Here is a 6248-nt window from a genome sequence, read left to right on the forward strand (position 1 = left end):
AAACTTACTGAAGGCCACCTCTTAGTGTGACAAGCCTCCATGTCCTGCATGGAGTAGGCCTGCCCTCTGCTGACTCATGAAAGAGCCAGAGCAACAGGAAGGGGCACAAGATGGGTGCAGATGGCTGGCCCACCACCAGGTCAGTGGCAGGGCACACCAGTTAGACCACTTAATTCAGTGTTCAGGGCCCACACCTGCCCATCAGCCTGTAGGTACTAGAGAGCCTTGGGGCTTTCTTTGAGTTCTTTTGAAAAGTGCTTTCTTCAGATATACAATCTCCAAAGTTGACCCTGCCAGGGACTCTGAGCCAGGAAAGATTTTACTTCTATTGTTTCCTTTGATGATCACTTTGATATCAGCAACCCCCCACCATGAGGCCTTAGTGCTGCTTCCCCCGTGAAAACTGGCCAAAGAGTACACTCAGGTCCTTCTCCTAAACCCTGCTCCCATAACACAGGACAGTTATGCTAGGAGCTTCCAGCAAGAACCGGGAAAGAACTGGAAGACAATAAAGGGAGGTTAAGGAGCCCAGAGCCCTGATGGTCCTGCTACAGAAACATGGCTCTCTTCCTGCTAACTTCTTTTTTTTTTTTAACAGTTACTACAAAATATTAGCTATATTCCCAGTGTTGTACATTATATCCTTGTAGCCTATCTTACACCCAACAGCTTATATCTCTTAATTCCTCATCCCTATATCACCACCCCACTACCCGCTAGTAACCACTAATTTGTTCTTTGTATCTGTGAGTCTGCTTCTTTTTTGTTACATTCACCAATTTATATTTTTTTTAGATTCCACATGTAAGTGATATCACATAGCTTTTGTCTTTATCTGTCTGACATTTCACTTAGCATGCTATGTTATGCTATGCTAAGTCACTTCAGTCGAGTCTGACTCCGTGCAACCCCATAGACGGCAGCCCACCAGGCTCCCCTGTCCCTGGGATTCTCCAGGCAAGAACACTGAAGTGGGTTGCCATTTCCTTCTCCGATGCATGAAAGTGAAAAGTGAAAGGGAAGTCGCTCAGTCGTGTCCGACTCTTAGCGACCCCATGGATTGCAGCCTAACAGGCTCCTCTGTCCATGGGATTTTCCAAGCAAGAGTACTGGAGTGGAGTGCCATTGCCTTCTCCATCACTTAGCATAATGCCCTTCAAATCCATCCATGTTGCTGCAAATGGCAATATTTCGTTCTTTTTTATGGCTGAGTAATATTCCATTGTATACGTGTACCACATTTTCTTTATCATCTCTTGATGGGCACTTAGGTTGACTTCCATATCTTTCCTGCCAACTTCTTGGCCATTGCCATGGCCCTGCCTCCTGGGAAATGTCTGAGCCACCACACCAAGACTATCAGACTCTCCTCAAGTCCAGATTCAAGATAAGAAAGCCAGCCCCTCTCTCACTCTGCCTAATCAAGCCCAACTTCACATATATGGCTCACTGGTGGGGACCCTGTGGGAGTAACTCCCTTACAGAAGCCCCAGCCTCTAGGAACAGGTTGATGGCCTCCCTGCTGGACCACAACAGGGATGCAGCAGCTTAGTGCAACACAACAACCCCACACCCGATCAGGAGGAGCCCACGCAGCAGCCGCAGGAGCCAGGGCTGTGGGGGTGTGGCAAGGGGACTGTCTCCCTGCAGTGGAGGAGGGGCAGCAGAGAAGGTGAGCAAGATGAATCAAATGGTTCAAAGTCAGCCACAGACTGGAATAGAAGACTGGCCCAAAATGCTCCACTGAGTCCCCCACCTACATTGCCCAGAGAGTTCTGCTCTCCCTAAGCCCCCAAAGGGTGCTTTAATAGCTGTTTCCCTATGAAGCCAAATGTGTATGCAGTGTTTCCTAATAAAATGCAAAGGCTGTCTGAGGCACTCCAGCCCCTCTTTTGGCTCTGAGGTGTAATTAATACATAAATTAAGCTCCTACAGCCTTACAAATGCCCAGGAAAAAAAAAAAAAAGAAAAATATAATTAGCTTGCCTGTATGACTCAATCTGTCAGCTCTGAGCTAATGCCACATAACAGATCCTGAGGGCTTCGATCCAGTGCTGCTCTTGCCCTGCTCTGGGGAGGTGGGGTTTTTATGGTACCTGTAGGGAGCCAGGGGCTCTGGGCATGGGCATCCCAGCCAGCAGAGGGCTATGAGTGCAGGCACTGCAGGCTGGGGGCCAGGGCAACCAGGTAGCATCCAGGGACCTGCAGAGGTGGCCCCAGGAGATGGCGAGTGGTGGAGAAGGCAGCCCCAGGGACCAGTCTATGCATTGTCCAACTGTGTCCTTCTCTGGGCAGAACTTGCAGCAGGGGTGAGGGGAACAGAGAATTCTACTGAATCTAAGATTCATCTGTCTCTTCTACTCTGTCATCTCTGTCCCATACCATCTACAAGAGAAAGACTGGAAAGGGAAACAGAAGCTGGAGAGGAGAAAGGAGCCATGACCGTAATAGAGTTGATAACCACACACATGATTGTGTGGCATCGAGGGCTTTCTCATAAAGGGTGTCACTGGATAGTCAGCACTCTGGGAAAAGGACAAACAAATAGGTTTTTTTCCTTCCACACATTATTTATATTACAAAATCAATATGTGTTTGTTTAAAAAGTATTTCAATAAGAGGATGAAGTAAAAAGTACCCCTAAACATTTCTCCCCCGACTCTCAATCCCCGGGGGATTACATCATTAATAATTTATCCTGTTATTGTGTATTCTTTCTCAGTGCATTAATATTTGGAGCAATAATTACTAAAAGGGAGATGTTGCCTTGCATGTGGTTTGGCAACTTATGGGCTATTCACAGCTGTGCTTGTGCTCAGTCGCTGAGTCGTGTCTGACTCTTTGCAGCCCCATGGACTGCAGACTGCCAGGCTTCTCTGCCCATGGAATTTTCTGGACACAAATACTGGAGTGGGTTGCCATTTCCTCCTCTAGGGGATCTCCCCAACCCAAGGATCGAATCCTCATCTCTTGCATCTCCTGCATTGGCAGGTGAATTCTTTGCCACTAGTGCCATCTGGAAAGCCCTAATTCACAATCACCTGCACCATATTGTGTACACACAGCTCCATCTTACGGTTTTTAGTGAATGCACAGCTGCCAGCATATGAAACAATTTATATATTTTTTATTTATGTTTACCACTTCATTTATGTAGTCTTCTATTAATGGGTTTTGGGCTTATTTCTAAAAGTAAACTTTTTGACTTATAGAAATAATGCTGTGGAGATATTTGGGGATGGTATTATTTTTCTTGAATATTATTTTTCATAAACGCATTTTTTGTTTAAGGCAAAGAAAAGTCTAGCTGAAAGGATTACAGTTCCAAGCAATAAAGGCCCAGCTATTAGAGGCACTATTCTGATTTTGTAAATTCAATTTCAGTTCAGTTCAGTCACTCAGTCGTGTCCGACTTTTTGTGACCCCATGGACCGCAGCATGCCAGGCCACCCTGTCCATCACCAACTCCCGGAGTTTACTCAAACTCATGTCCATTGAGTTGGTGATGCCATCCAACCATCTCGTCCTCTGTCATCCCCTTCTCCTCCTGCCTTCAATCTTTCCCAGCATCAGGGTCTTTTCAAATGAATCATCTCTTCACATCAGGTGGCCAAAAATTGAAGTTTCAGCTTCAACATCAACATCAGTCCTTCCAATGAACACTTAGGACTGATCTCCTTTAGGATTGACTGGTTGGATCTCCTTGCAGTTCAAGGGATTCTCAAGAGTCTTCTCCAACACCACAGTTCAAAAGCATCAATTCTTCAGCACTCAGCTTTTTTTACAGTCCAACTCTCATATCCATACATGACTACTGGAAAAACCACAGCCTTGACGAGGCGGACCTTTGTTGGCAAAGTAATGTCTCTGCTTTTTAATGTTCTGTCTAGGTTGGTCATAACTTTCCTTCCAAGGAGTAAGCGTCTTTTAATTTCATGGCTGCAGTCACCATCTGCAGTGATTTTAGAGCTCCCAAAAATAAAGTCAGCCACTGTTTCCACTGTTTCTCCATCTACTTGCCATGAAGTGATGCGACCGAATGCCATGATCTTAGCTTTCTGAATGTTGAGCTTTAAGCCAACTTTTTCACTCTCCTCTTTCACTTTCATCAAGAGGCTCTTTAGTTCTTTTTCTCTTTCTGCCATAAGGGTGGTGTCATCTGCATATCTGAGGTTATTGATATTTCTCCTGGTAATCTTGATTCCAACTTGTGCTTCATCCATCCCAAAATTTCTCATGATGTATTCTGCATGTAAGTTAAATAAGCAGGGTGACAATATACAGCCTTGATGTACTCCTTTTCCTATTTGGAACCAGTCTGTTGTTCCATGTCCAGTTCTAACTGTAGTGTCTTGACCTGCATACAAATTTCTCAAGAGGCAGGTCAGGTGGTCTGGTATTCCCAGCTCTTTCAGAATTTTCCACAATTTATTGTGATCCACACAGTCAAAGGCTTTGGCATAGTCAATAAAGCAGAAATAGATGTTTTTCTGGAACTCTCTTGCTTTTTCCATGATCCAGCAGATGTTGGCAGTTTGATCTCTGGTTCCTCTGCCTTTTCTAAAACCAGCTTGAACATCTGGAAGTTCACCGTTCACGAATTGCTGAAGCCTGGCTTGGAGAATTTTGAGAATTACTTTGTTAGCATGTGATATGAGTGCAATTATGGGGTAGTTTGAGCATTCTTCGGCATTGCCTTTCTTTGGGATTGGAATGAAAACTGACCTTTTCCAGTCCTGTGGCCACTGCTGAGTTTTCCAAATTTGCTGGCATATTGAGTGCAACACTTTCACAGCACACGCAACCCAAATACTCTTTTCTAAATTAGCATTTGGGTTATGTGTTCCCCAACTGGACAAGAAGGACAAAGGAAAACTATACAGACTTCTAGTCTACTGATTCTGCTCTTTGGACCCAACACCAAGCTGGCTGAGCCCTTGCTGGTTTGTCTGGAAGTCGCTGACCCACCACTGAGGGACATGGGCCAAATTACACTACACACAAGAAGAGTGAGGTGGGAGACAGCAGGTCACCTGGGCAAGGGCAGGCACCCACAACTTCAAAACTCCTTCAAAACTCCTCGTGAAAGGGATAATCCCTGTGGGAGGCACAGCTCACCAAGGCACAGGCCCCCCAGTCCCTGTTGTAGCTGAGCAAGGTGGTCATATCCTCCTTGTTCTGTTCAAAGTCAAAGATCTGGAAGTTCTCAGCAATGCATTCAAGTGTCACCAACTTGGGGATCACGATCAAGTTCCTCTGCATGGGGAATCAGATTAGCACCTGGGCAGTGGCTTTGATCCTGGGATCCTCCAGTATGGAAGGGTCTTTGGGCTTGGCCCAAGGGCCTGTTGGGAGAGCCTAGGGGACTGTAGGCAGTCACTGCAATGCCTTTGGAGTTGCAATACTGCATTAACTTCTCCTGAGTGAGGTATGGGTGGCACTTGATCTGGTTAACCACCAGCTTGTATTTTAAGCCAGGTTTGTTTAAGATCTTCTCCACTTGGAGATGGTTAAAGTTGGAGACTCCAATAGCTTTCACCAGCCCTTCATCCACCAGCTCTTCCATGGCTGTCCAGGTATCCATGAAATCTTTCTCACTGGGAATCACATTGCAGTCCTCATCCAATGGGAAGAGTCTTTCCCAGTCTTGAAGCCCGTGGGCCAGTGGATGAGGTAGAGGTCCAGGTAGTCCAGCTTTAGCTTCTGGCAGGCACCTTTCACCAGGTCCTTGTGAAATATGCACCACAGCTTGCTGACAATGAAAAAGTCCTCACACTTCATGACCTTCTCCTGAAGCTTTGCCTGGAGGGCCAACCCCATCTTGTTCTCGTTCTGGTACATGTGGGCACAGTCAATGTGATGGTACCTAAGGTCAGTCACCACCTTCACAGCCTCTGTCACTTTGCCTGGAAGGGACTTCCAGGTGCCCAGCCCAAAGATGGACATCTTTGTGCCAGTGTAGAGCACAATGTGGTTGGCCATGACTGCTGAGATCCACTGACTGGGATCAGAGGACCATCGTACATATTTTTTTTTAATAATTTTATTTATTTTGCTATTGTTGTTTAGGTGCTCGGTCATGTCTGATTCTTTGCGACCCCATGGACTGCAGCACATCAGGCTTCCATGTCTTTCACCATCTCCAGAGCTTTCTCAAACTCATGTCCGTTGAATTGGTGATGCCATCCAATCATCTTGTCTTCTGTCATCTCTTCTCCTCCTGCCTTCAATCTTTCCTAGCATCAGGA

General features: G+C 46.0%; 1 pseudogene; it reads right to left on the minus strand.

Moving 5' to 3' along the window:
• Positions 1-5070: 5070 nt before the first annotated feature.
• On the minus strand, positions 5071-5982 carry LOC133235625 (aldo-keto reductase family 1 member B1-like; annotated as a pseudogene).
• Between the last annotated feature and the right edge of the window lie 266 nt (positions 5983-6248).

This window comes from Bos javanicus, chromosome 2 (assembly GCF_032452875.1).
Source record: "Bos javanicus breed banteng chromosome 2, ARS-OSU_banteng_1.0, whole genome shotgun sequence".
NCBI lineage: Eukaryota > Metazoa > Chordata > Mammalia > Artiodactyla > Bovidae > Bos > Bos javanicus.